General features: G+C 45.1%; 1 protein-coding gene across 1 annotated transcript in view; it reads right to left on the minus strand.

Annotated features, from left to right (window-relative positions):
- cobll1b (cordon-bleu WH2 repeat protein-like 1b) overlaps window positions 1-14,319 on the minus strand; it is a 265,209-nt gene that overhangs the window by 248,882 nt on the left and 2,008 nt on the right. The gene's annotated exons all lie outside the window — the stretch shown is intronic.

Consider the following 14,319-nt stretch of genomic DNA (forward strand, 5'->3'; position numbering starts at 1 on the left):
AAAGACATTAGCAACTTCAGAGGGTGGGACATATAAACACATTTACTATCAAATAGCATTGTGAGGCTGAACAACAGGACCAATTGACTATACATGTGCTTACATTTTTTTTAATAAACATTTACAGACCTTTTTTTTTTAAATGGCTAAACGTGATTTTGTAATTTGTAAAGAGACAGACAGACAGACAGACAGACAGGCAGGCAGGCAGGCAGGCAGGCAGGCAGGCAGACAGACAGACAGACAGACAGACAGACAGACAGACAGACAGACAGACAGACAGACAGACAGACAGACAGACAGACAGACAGACAGACAGACAGACAGACTGACATACAGACAGACAGACAGACAGACAGAACCACATAGAGTCGGGTCAGGGTTGCCGTTAGGTGATTACGAGTGTGTATCCACTGGCGGATGTATCGCTAATGTGTCAAGGTCCTCTCAGGGCGTCCCCATCGTGTGTCCGGGGCCCAGCAGCAGCGCCGCTGACTCGCCGTGGCACATCTGAGAGAGATCTAATCTAACCAACACAAACACTGATAGCGGAGGTCAAACAAATGGAATCAATCCGCTCCGTGGCGAGAGTTAAAACTCCTGCGTGTGTTCTCGGCAGATAAGCACAAGTTCCCATTGAGAGACGCACAAAGGACAACTTCATTTGAAGTAACTCCGAATGCTACGAGAGCCACGGGTGGGAGGCGTCCAACTGTTATGTCCTGGAAGAGAGCACAACAGAAACAAAGGGAGAGCCAAGAACTTCTAAAAGTTATTTGCATATCTGCATTCTCGCCAGCGCTGGAGGCACGGTGTGTGTGTGTGTGTAACGGCAGAGCTATGTGAAATATGCTTTAAAAGGAAAAGCGCTCGCCCAAGAAACATCAGAATGACACACATTACATAATCTGTTTCCAATTAAATCTACGACCACTGGCAAATTGTCTTTTTGGGGGGATCACAGCCTAGTGATAAGCATTCATTGGTATTTACGGTCAGTGCGTTGGCCCTGACAGAGCAACAAAGGAGACCCATTCTTCCTTGTTCCCTGGATCGCAGCCACTGTGTCTGTTTTATTCCTGCGAGGCAGAAAGCATACCGTCCGTGAGATATAAGGAGTCTCTCTGTCTCCCGAGACACACGGCCACTTTCTCTCTCTCTCTCTCTCTCTGTCTCTCTCTCTCTCTGTCTCCCGAGACACACTTTCTCTCTCCGACGCGAGCGTGCCACGCACCTCAATGGCATTTTTGTTTTGCGGGCACATTGTTGTTTTCCTCAAGTAAAAACCATCCCCTCCGACTTCCCACCCTCTCATCTCCACTCTCTCTCATCTCTCCTTCTCTCTCTCTCCCTCTCTCCTCTCATCTCTCTCCTCTCTCCTCTCTCTTATCTCTCCTTCTCTCTCCTATATCTCTCTCTCCTCTCTCTCTCTCTCTCATTTCTCTTCTCTCTCTCTCTCTCTCTCTCTCTCTCTCTCTCTCTCTCTCTCTCCCAAGGCCCCGCTGAGTCCGTCAGAATGTCACTGAAGCCTCTGTGGTTCAATGTCATCTAAACGGCATGTGTTCGTACTTCTTTCTCTAGTGGGTGAATCCAGTCTTTATTGGGCCTTTTTTTTGGAGAGGAGTCACGATGTTTGGAGCAAATCGTTTGTTTATGATCTGTTGCGTAGTGTTTAGCCCAACTGAGAGTTCTACCCCCAACAGAGAGTTGTATCATCTCAGCAACATATCAACTAGACACCATGAATGTAAAAACGGAATTGCTTTTATTTTTATTTCTATGCTCAAATTCAAATGTTTATTAGTGACAGATGATAATAATTCCTAATCCCCTTACTCATGTCATTCCACCCTTTGGTGGCAATAAAAAAAAACATAAAAGCTCTTCTTTATGTCCTACAGTAGCTAAACAACCCATTATAACTACACGCATACCTCAACAACTGATTGTTTGATTGATTGAAAACGTAATTTTTTTTTATCCACTTTTTCTCCCATTTTCTATTTTTTCTCCCATCCCAATTTTCGTATCGACCAATTCAACCCTCCCCTGTCTTTGAACGCTGTTTCATGCCTCCCACAAGCCGGCTGCAATGTGGACTAAGTCATACATAGCACGAGTCCCCTCCGATACTCGAGGTAACAGCAGTCGCATCTTTCCACCTGCGCGGCTCGATCCTTCAGCGTCAGGGGTCTGGGCTTTGGAGGGGCCCCGCCCCCGTCGCTTCCTGATTCTACTGCGCAGGCGCACCAACCGACCTGTAGGAGTCGCTGTCCACAACGCCCGATCCCCATCCATCAGTTTCCCTCCCCCTAATACGGCCAATGTGTATTAGTGCGGACGACCAGCTAAACTGAAAGCAATGTGGAGCGCTGGGCTCGAACAGGGAGGCTTACCTGTTCGAGCCAAGTCTCCAGTATTCGTGGTGAGCGCCTTGCCCACTGCACCATGTAGCCGCCCGTGATTGAAAACTTTATTAACAGATTGCAATACATGGGTACAATACAGTACAGCTCAATACAAACAACGATAGGTTATGACTATAACCAAGTTCTGTTAGTTAGGGGCGATGCTTGGCATCACACTGCACTATCTCGCGTACGTGCACGCGTACTGAATAAACCACAAATGTACCTCTAATACCAGTATTAGTCTGACCACACCCCTCATCAGCTTACCTTCATAAGCAGGTGTGTGGTCACCTGCTCTCCTCCTTCCCAAGCTTTCACCACAAGGTGAGGACAAGGGCTGCAGCGGCCGTCTGATGCCAAGCATCGCCCCTAACTAACAGAACTTGGTTATAGTCATAACCTATCGTTCTGTATCGTTAGTGGCTTAGCTTGGCATCACACTGCACAAGGGAGGCCAAGCGGAGCCACTGGCTGACAAATACACCCCGCTGACAGCCCCCCCACAACCATCAGAACAGGGAGGGCCGAGCCCCCCCGACCCCCCCTAATGGCGGGTAGCCCCCCTATTAGGGACGTCACGGGAGGGCGACGGACCCGACCGTGCGAAGAGGCACTCAAGCAACTCAACGCACAGGGTGAGCAGACCGTGGCTTGACCCCACGACTACACACACGCACAACCCGCATGCCACCCGGGAACGAACGGAGGAACAACCTCGTTTACTGCCCCCAGAATCACGGGGTCAAGGGCAAACCCAACCCCGTGGCAAGGCCGTAGCAGCGGAGCACGAAGGAAGACCCAGACCCACCAAAAGGACTGGACTCCCTAGAATGGGGGCCCGGAGAAGTCCATGATGCCAGCATCAAGACCCCACCAGGTGGGCACGTAGTGCCCCGCCCCCCACATCGCCAGCGTATTCGGACAAAGGCCCCTCAGTTACTGCACCTGGTATTCCCAGGCGGAATCCCATCCAAGTACTAACCAGGCCAGAACCTGCTTAGCTTCCGAGATCGGACGAGATCGGGCGTGTTCAGGTCGGTATGGCCGTAAGCCGAGCGGGCCCCGTCCCCCCAATAGTACACCGCCTGGCACACTGACCCTGCAGAACAGGCAGTCAGCATGGCCGTAAGCACACAAAAAAGGTTAACCAACGGAAGCAGGCAGCGCACCGGGGAAAAACCAGGCAACAGGCTGTTAACCCTAGCCTGGAGACTGCGGACGAGACAGGCGCCAGAGGGGACAGCTGAACACAGCCGCCCCGGCGGAAGGAGCGTAAGCTGGCGGTGTTGCATGACCAAGCCTCCATTTAACAACCCCCACCCAGAGGGGTCGAGGCAGAGAAGGCTGACACGATTGGCAGACGTCATGAACGTGCAGGGGCACCCTCAAACGGTGAACCCGGGAGTTGACACTGCTCCAACACACCAGGGAATCAACCACCTCGGTGTTACCCAATGCGGTGGTTGTTCCTATAACCCCTCAAGAAAAAACTCCAAAACACACCTGCGGGTATACACCGGCTATACCGCAGTACAAGTGTTCCAGTTTCCAAAAAGGGTTAACCCAGGCCTACGGGTCGCAAACATCACTTCGGACCGGGCCTGGCGGTACGGGAAGCACAGGGTCACCAGAGGAGGTCAAAAAACCACCCCCACAGGCCCCTCTTCGCCATGCGTGAGAGAGGAGCGAAAAATAATGGAGAACCAGCCCCTAAGCACACCGTACCTGGTATTCCCCGGCGGTCTCCCAACCAAGTACTAACCAGGACCAACCTGTGTAGCAGCCGAGATCCGACGAGATCGAGCGCGTACAGAATGGCATGGCTGTAAGCCATGACGACAGTGCTGAGTAAAAACATACCCAACCAGGGTCTCCATAGCGCTTAACCCTGTGACACCCAGACCGACCTGGCATTTTTCCCCCTGAAAAAAGCCCAAGTCCCTCAGGGTACCAGAACAGCAGATCTGCATCCCCGGCGGACAACGGGTTCAACTGATCTGGACCAGCGTGACCAGAACCAGTCCCGTGCCCTAACCACGCCGACATGCCCACTCCAGGAGAAGGGCAGATATGCGTGTTGATCTTAACATGAAAAGAAGGCGCCACCCAGACGTTCGGACGAACCGCGCCTGGTGGCCCACCCCAAGGGCGTGAGACCCCACTACATATGTTCAGATCCATCCCGTCATCATCCCCCAGACATGAACGAGAATCCGTCGACAACCCACCCAGGTCATGGGATGTGGTCGTCGGAAGAGGAAAAACCCCCATCTCAGTTGCTTTATAAAAACGCTGTTTCAACCACAAGCAACCAAGGCGTGCCAGTCAATCGCCTGTTTACAGCGAGCTAGCACTATACGTGCGTCGGGACACACCCCCATCAATGAACAGGCTATTTAGACCTGTCATTGAATCCCCAAGGCGCCCAGGGGAACGACAAGAGGGGTGTGACACTCCCTAACTCCAACACTTCTGGAATAGAAAGAAGGAAGCATCAACAGTATGTATCCCAGTCTACACAGCCGGGGTAAAAAATGTTCACATTTTTACATCCCACCACCCTCCCATAGGAAAGAGACGGGGATCCCCAGAGAGACTTCCCACGCGAGCTGTACAGATTGAAAAGAATATATTGCACCTTGAGCCATGTAAAAAACTGGTTTTAGGGCCTCCGGGGAAGAGGCACTGAACCCATACACACTCAATAAACGAATTGAATCGAATATACATACAATAGAAAAGGACCCTTCTAGAGGGTCCACTCACTTTGACAATCTGAGGAGGAAGGCTCTGTACTCTGATGGAGGCTTCCTCACATGGAAGAAGGAGTCCGAACTCACAGAAGGCCTGAATAGGCGCTTGGTGAGGAGGAGCCCTGACCACCCCCCCTGAAAACAGATCCATCACATGGACCTGAACAGCACACGGAAGTCCTACCAACAGAGACGCGCACGGTGACGTACTCTATGGCGGGGGAATTCCTGCGGTGCACACGCCCAATATACCAGGCCGTGGGACCAGGAACTCCCTCCCCCCCCCCCCCCCCCCCCCCCGTAACGTGCCGAACCGCCACGTGACGGGAACCTTGAAGGACAGGGGGTGTACCCCTGACCGACAGAACAATGGGGAGAGGAAAGGTTACCAGTTCACCCCTTTACGACCCCACACCCATGATACGACGTAACGACAAAAAGAGAATATGACACAGTCATAGTCAGCTCTATGAAGCGTTTCACAGCTCCACACAGCGCATGAGCCAACCTGCTATCTGATTTTTACTAAGGAAAAACACAGAATAGAGAGGGCTCTAAGAACCCCGGTCCAACATACACATGTGCTTCTGTGGCCAGTACAACCCAGTTGTAGGTCACATGACACACACAACCCATCATCACCTACAAAAAATGGCAAAAACACTCAACAGAGGAACGCCGTTTTTTTCACAATGAGAGAATACATCATTCTTGATTAGTATCGACCACAGGCCTTGCCAAGCACACATGACAGCAACCAAACCAATTTCCCTTTAGGAAATAAGTTTCTCCAGCAGATTTAGCACAACCTCAGCAATCAAGCTAAGAGTTACATCGTATCCCTACCACACAAAAGACACAATTAATGCACAACATGTCTGATAGGAGGTGACAAAGTCCCCAGGGAACCGGGGGGGAAAACACAATCCTCCTATTTTACCCTCAATACGGCCAGTTAAAACAGGAAAACCTGTTAATGTGTGAACACACTGTTCATTGTCATTACAGTCTGAGAAAGAACATTCTTTTACTCACTTGTCACCAAGCATAGCTTCATAGGTTAGTTGCCTTAGTAGTGAGTACACGGTACACATAAACACCATGATGTTCCTCACACAACAACCAGATCAATACATCACGATCTGCACGGAGAAGCTAACTGCCAGTGACAAAAACAGCTCACACATAACCCGCAACGTATCCTAAATGCATTGCAACAACACACGTTTTGGGAAAAAACACCGTTATTCACAATACATTTAGCAAAGTAAAACCAGAAGACGTGTTATGAGGTCTGGTCAACCCCGTTCCTACCCGGAACGCAGATCAGCGAAGTGCAGTCACAAGACACCGTAGAACACAGCCGTCCTGTGTTGTTCGATCCGGGCAGCGTCGCCGCTCCAACCAGTCGCTACAGTCCTCTTTGTTGACGCAATCCCCGTCCAGGCTCAGGGCAGGGTCGACGAAACATCCCCTGTCAAGGATGACGTCGCGGTCAAGAGTGTAAAACATGTTAAAATCAAAGCACGTTCAACAGAATAGCATCAAGCTAACGGCGATCAGAAGCGAGCTCCCGGCGGCGCGCGAGAAGCTAAGCTACCCCGCGCCAGCCATGGCCATAGCAGCAAGCTAACGTTACCTAGCGACCACGACATGCTAGCCCCGCAGCTAACAGCTGACTGGCTAATAGTAGGCCTTAAGCAGGCCATGCAGCGATCCAGCAGGCTAACGCAGCCGTTAACAGCTGACTGGCTAACCGTAAGCTATGAACATGTAAACAATGACATAACACTCACCCAGACAGGCCGCCGTTCTGAACCTCTCCTCACTTTTTAAGAGAAAAGAGAAAACAAGACGTCAACACCGCTTCACAACGGTGACTTTACCACATCCGGCGGAATCAGCACAGTACCAACTGGCCTGTGTAGCTGACTTCGAACATGAATCTGCCGCTATCGCACATTACATGCACATATCCCCTCGTGAAGGAATACTCTCATTTGGATATGAAAGATGGGGCCTTAACACGGTGACAGAGAGAATCCACTCGTCCAGAACACACAGGGATCACCAGTGTCAATGGTCGCGGCCCACTAGTTAAAACTATAATGGTCTCCAGACCAAGGCCTTCTGTCGCCTAGGCGGCTAAACAAAGGACCCTAGCCTGGGGCCGGTTTCCATAAACTTTGTCAAGTAGCCCCCATAGCACTAACAGACAAGTGGAGCCCGCCAGCAAACACTACTCACCCAACCTGGAACGCACCGCTTCTCACAACAGCGGCATGTCCGACAGTTCAGCTGTGGCCTGACAGGTTTCACCCCAACAAACACAGCAAGGAACTGCAGTTGAGAAGCATGCAGCGGCGTGCTCCCAATACGAAAACCGGTGGAGGGTTTTTAGAATGATCATCATCTTCTAGACACTCCAGTACGAAGACAATATCGCCGTATTTTCTCGAAAAATAGTGAGAGAGAAAATAAAGATATGATGTCAACGTATCCTTGTTTCCCAAGCTGTTCCTAATCCAATTTCTTCCATCATGGTGTCAAGTGTGGGGATCTACCGAGGCACTTCTTCCTTGTGGTGAAAGCGAGAAGGAGGAGAGCAGGTGACCACACACCTGCTTATGAAGGTAAGCTGATGAGGGGGTGTGGTCAGACTAATACTGGTATTAGAGGTACATTTGTGGTTTATTCAGTACGCGTGCACGTACGCGAGATAGTGCAGTGTGATGCCAAGCTAAGCCACTAACGATACAGAACTGCTAAGAGGATGAAGACCAGAAAAATCCTTTCGTCTTGTTTACATAAGGGTCCTCCATTTTCAATTCATCAAGACATTTAGAGACATACGAATATACGGTACTATGTAAGAAAGAGAGAGATCATAAAGAATTTAAATCAGAAGGGGAAAAATGTTTACATTAGAGGGGGTTGGGTGGGGTGGGGGAATGGGGGGGGGGGGTTGACATTTACCGGGGCCAGTTTCAAATTGCAGCCACCCGTAGGTGCTCTTTGAGAGCGGTTTTGAAGGAGGGTAGGGATTCACATTCCTTTACGGCTGTGGGTAGGGCGTTCCACATTATTGTGGCATAGTTGCGAAACGTGTTTAGTCCCTTGTTTTTTTTAGCCGAATCTGGGTTGAGCGTGATTTGTGGAACTCCCTCTGGTGTTGTGGTCGTGGACTTCACTGACCTTTAGGAAGTATTTCGACTAGGGCTGTCAGTTTATCGCGTTAATTAGATGAATTAATTACACAGCAAATTATCGCGTTATTCATTTATTCCATAATAACGTAGAATAAACATTTACAAACTTTTAAAAAAAAATTCCATTTGCATGTTCTTGGTATCTGATTCTAGGGACATCTATGGATCTCAGGGAATGTATTCCCAGTGTCAGAAATACTGTGTCTGTTACTAGGCTTGAGTAAATTGTAATGAACCAAATGAGAATATCAATAAAAAAAAAAAGATTTGACTGTGAATAACACCACGCTAAAATTTACCAGACCTGACAAATCTAAGCAAATGAATAAAGGGAAGATGATTAAACAGAAGGTTTTGTAGATACAGTGCTGAATTCTGCCATCCGGACACATGCAATTTGAAATATGATTATAGAATATAAAATATCAGGCCTAAAATGGTTATGCGATTAAAATGCGATTAATTAGATTAATTACAAATCCTGTAATTAATTAGATAAATTTTTTTAATACGACATGTACATGGGTATCTTTGTGATGTAGTGTATCTTGTAGACCAGGCCCATTGCAAGTTGCTGTACTCTGTTGTCTACTCTAAGCCATCCTAGATTGTCAAAATGGGCAGGGGTAAGGTGGGTTTTAGGAGTAAGGCCAAGCAGTAGCCTGAACGCTACACAGACACAGACTGCTGCTGCGACTTCACTGACTGACTGACTGACTGAACTGTGAACGCTACACAGACACTGACTCTGTCACGCATGCCTTATTTTTATACTTTATTTATCTTTTTAAGATTCTTTATTTTAGCATTAAGGTTTTTCTTCTTAATATTTTTTATTCCTGTTTAAGTCTATATTCTGTGCTTCTGTGTGAAGGGTGGACTAGCAAAGTACGATTTTCTTTGTACTGCCTGTTTAACTGTGAATACAAATCTTGAATCTTGAATAAATTATGTTGCTTAGGGAAGTGTCTGTTGCTTCAAACTCTATATAGTCTTTACCGTCTATCTGTGATAAGGCAACCCCCAGGCCCCCCCCACCCCCCCTCCCAGCCATAGTTTTCATGGCTGGATTCATGTGAGCAGCTGTGCCCTTGGACCGCCAGCACGTCTGGAAACAGCTGTGAGGATTCGCGATACCTTAACCGATTCCACGTCCTGCCCTGAGGGACGCCAACCATGTGAGATCATGCTTTAAGGTGTGTCCAATGATCAGGAATGGAGCCAGGCGGCGCGCCATTAACCCTTTCACTACCACACTACAGAAGGTTAACCTTTCACTACCACACTAGACGTCTGTAGTGTGGTAATGAATTAATGAAAATGAATGAAAAGTTTATTTTTGAAGATGTAATTCTCGATTTCCTTCAAAAAAATCACGGTATCTTGTTCCGTCAAACCAAACAATCATAACAACAAATTAAAAAACATTTAAAAAAAAACATTAAAAAAAAGAAAAGATAATTATAAACAAAAGGTCAAGAGCAATGTGTTTGGTTAGCAGACATGTCCAAAAAAAGAGTAGAGGGAAGCTAAGCTTATTGATTCCTACCCCCTTACATTTATATTTGTTCTTCCATTAATTTTACTAGATATAACATAATTTAGTATATTACAATATAGAATATACTTTTAATTATATTTAAAAAAAAAACTCGATTCACTTGACAGCAGTGAATATAGTACAGCACTACATAACACAATATAGCATAACTTTGTTTATCCTCATTACTCATTTCTGTATTTCTCTAATGTGTATGGGTGAAAGGGTTAACCTTCTGTAGTGAGGTTGTGAAAGGGTTAACCCTTTGTCGTGTGGCAGTGAACGGGTTAACCTTCTGTATTGTCGCAGTGAAAGGGTTAACTTTGGTAGTGTGGTCGTGAAAGGGTTAGGAGTCAGGCCTCGATATGATACACAGAAAACTCCAGATACAGTATGTACTAAATACACAGTATTAAAGCTGCTGTACGTGGTATTTTATTGTTAAGATAAGTGTTAAGTAGCTCTACATTCTGATATCACTGATATAGACAATCGAAGGTGGTGGCGCTCAAATTGTTTCCAAAATAAGACCAGATGTAATTTTAAACAGAATGATAACTGCTCTGACAAAAAAAATAAACCTTCTTTTCTAGAGATCCTATTTCCAATGAGCACAGCAGACAAACAGACACACAGACACATAGACACATAGACACACACAGACACATAGACACATAGACACACAGACACATAGACACACAGACACACAGACACACAGAGACACAGACACATAGACACACAGACACACAGACACGCAGACAAACAGGCACACAGACACACAGACACACAGACACATAGACACACAGACACACAGACACATAGACACACAGACACACAGACACACAGGCACACACAGACACACAGACACACAGACACACAGATATATAGACACACAGACAAACAGGCACACAGACACAGACACACAAACAGATAGACACACAGGCACACAGATACATACACACAGGCACACACAGACACACATACACACAGACACACAGGCACACAGGCACACAGGCAGAGTACAGTAGGAGAGAAGCCTCTTCCAAGCTTTTTAAACCGGCAGATTCTGTTAAGGGTTGTTTGTATATGAACAGTATATCAATGTGTGTTACCAAGTGGTTGTGCAGAACAGCTGGTCTGGTGTTTTGGCTGCAGCAGTAGCTGGGTAACAACTGTAGCGTAGCACTGGGGAGGGGCGCGGGGGGCAGGAGGGAGGGGCGGGAGGAGGGGGCACGTGAAGTCTTTACATACCACACTGCACTTGAAAAGTGAGTGCATTCTCAGGTGGTTTATTTGGCTCCAAATGCAAAAAGCCACAAATAACGTAGTGAACATGTGCTAACCCCCTCCCCCCCCCCCTCCTCCTCCTCCTCCTCCTGGCCACAACAGCTTGCGAAGAGGGTGGTTTACTTTTCCAGAGAATAGTGAAACCGCGGAGAGAAGCGGGGCACAGTCTGTCACTCTGCACTGCCAACATAATGTGGCTCTGCTCCTAAAGTGACCCCGACACCAAATGAAATGTATTTTTTTTTCTCCCAATAAAAATGCATTAGGCCTAACAAAATTAATAGTTGATTTCAGGTTGGTTGTCAGTTTGGCCATGGGTAGGTAGGGAATTTATTTTATTTTATTTTTTTATTTAATTCTTTCCCACGGCGACTATGGATAGGGAATTTCTTTATTTAATTAAAATGTTCACAACAACATGGATGCATGTACTCTGCCAGCATGTTTAATATCCATAATACTAAATGTTTGACTAAGATTTCTATGAAACTTTATTAAAAAAAAAAAAAAAAAAAATGTATACTTGTTTCTAAAAACTCATAAAATATATTGGGTTGCACCTAAATCGGCAGGGTCGGTCGGCAACCTGAAACCAACTATTAATTTTGTTAGGCCTTATGATACGCAAGATTGTTACATTCACATTTACATTTAGTCATTTAGCTGAACGCTTTCATCCAAGTTCTGTACAACAGGTCGGTAGGAAGGGTACAACTCTGGCAGCTAAGGGTCAGTAAGATTGTTCGTCAAACTGTGTTCAACAGTGCTACATTCTTGAGTGCATAGTAGTAGACATATTAGCATAGTAGATAGTAGTGTAGACATATTAGCATAGTAGGTAGTAATATAGACATATTAGCATAGTAGGTAGTAATATAGACATATTAGCATAGTAGGTAGTAATATAGACATATTAGCATAGTAGGTAGTAGTATAGACATACAGTATTAGCATAGTAGGTGGTAGTAGTATAGATATTAGCATAGTAGGTAGTAGTATATACATAATTTAGCATGGTAGGTAGTAGTTTAGACATATTAGCATAGTAAGTAGTAGTATAGACATATTAGTATAGTAGGTAGTAATATAGACATATTAGTATAGTAGGTAGTAATATAGACATATTAGCATAGTAGGTAGTAAATTAATATAGACATATTAGTATAGTAGGTAGTAATATAGACATATTAGCATAGTAGGTCGTAGTATAGACATATTAGCATAGTAGGTAGTAGTATAGACATATTAGCATAGTAGGTAGTAGTATAGACATACAGTATTAGCATAGTAGGTGGTAGTAGTATAGATATTAGCATAGTAGGTAGTAGTATAGACATAATTTAGCATGGTAGGTAGTAGTTTAGACATATTAGCATAGTAAGTAGTAGTAGTATAGTAGGTAGTAATATAGACATATTAGTATAGTAGGTAGTAATATAGACATATTAGCATAGTAGGTAGTAAATTAATATAGACATATTAGTATAGTAGGTAATAATATAGACATATTAGCATAGTAGGTAGTAGTATGGACAAGGTAGATTACTTAGTAGCAAAGTGCATTAATTTCACGTTCACAAGTGGAAATCTATAAATGCGATACGTATGGGGGCTTGGAAACTTCCAGGGAATCGCTATATGGCACGTCTCACATTCTCCACCTCACCTCTACTCACGTCACAATACGTCTGCAGTCTCTGCCAGAGGAGAGAGGAGTGTCTCTGTAGAAAAGCTTTGGAAACTCTCTCCCTCGGTTTAATGACTCCAACCGCTATACAGGCGGCTGACATCATGATCTCAGCGAATGGATGGTTGGGAAATTCCAACATGTCAGACACTCATAACACACTTTTTTTAGATCATCTTTTTGACTGTTATTGGACATAACGAGAAAAGGAATGACATCAGTGAGGTCTAATGAGTTCGAAAGCACAGTCTAATTTACACATAGAGGAGAGATATATGCTTGTATGTTGATTTTTGATTATGATTTGATTATTTTAATTTTATTTTCCTGTCATGCACACAAAGTGCCCAACCCTCATGGGTTTATAAGACACCAATAATACTGTAGAAGTGTTCCATTATTACATTACACGTTACATTTCATTACCTAAATACAGATTACATAAATACAGATTAGGGGAGAACGGGGGACGTTGTCACACGGGTAGGTTGTCACATTCATTATATTTCACCACCAGAGGATCCTGTCTCCCATACTTTGGTATTTAAATGTCCAGAATTGGGGTCAGAGTTCACCTACATTGTCATATTTGGAGTGAAACAGCTGAATTTGAGGTGAGACGACTTTTTGTGTTTTTCATGTCCATTTGTAAATATTCCGCTCCTCAGTATTTTTCTTCTAGGCTTTTACACAATTGGTTTATAATGAAACAATTATTACCCTTAAAAAGTGTGAAGGGATAGCTATAGTTTAGATTGTTGTTAGCTAGCTAGCTAGTTGTTAGATGGCTGTTAGCCTTGATGATATCAAGACATTCCAGTTGGGGTTGGTCGTCACATTTTATTTGGGGTTGGTTGTCACATGTTGTGTAGGCTATTATTGTTAGGCCGATTTATTGTGTTCTTATTTTGTTATATAGGATGGCCTAAAGATGTGTTTCCTGTTTATGTTCATGTTAAGATGCATTAAGTTATGTATTTGTCAACTTGTCAATGCAATTAAACTTTCAAATTTAGTTCTGCCTTCTTGTCTTCTTTTTAAGATTTTCCCATTAAAACACATGGTGACAACCAACCCCAGTGTGTGACAACCATCCCCATGATGGGGTTGGTTGTCACAATGTATCAGAGTGTCTTTGATAGGTGATTAACTCTTTGTTACAATACGTTGGAAAATGAGAGGGATACACATTTCAAGCCAACATCTTAAGCTTCAATTTAATGTAGGAATGACTATTGAAAGATGTTTTAATTATGAGCAATTCACACTAGAGTAAAAAGTGTGACAACTATCCCCGTTCTCCCCTACATAAATACAGATCACAGCTCTGTCTTCTCTCCCAAGATTGGCATATCAAATCTGCTACAAAAAAGTTCCCTTCCTGTATCCAAGGTGTTCATATTGATCTACTGTAGCTCAAGAAAATCAACAT

Source organism: Notolepis coatsorum, assembly GCF_963971535.1.
Source record: "Notolepis coatsorum genome assembly, chromosome: 3".
Lineage (NCBI taxonomy): Eukaryota > Metazoa > Chordata > Actinopteri > Aulopiformes > Paralepididae > Notolepis > Notolepis coatsorum.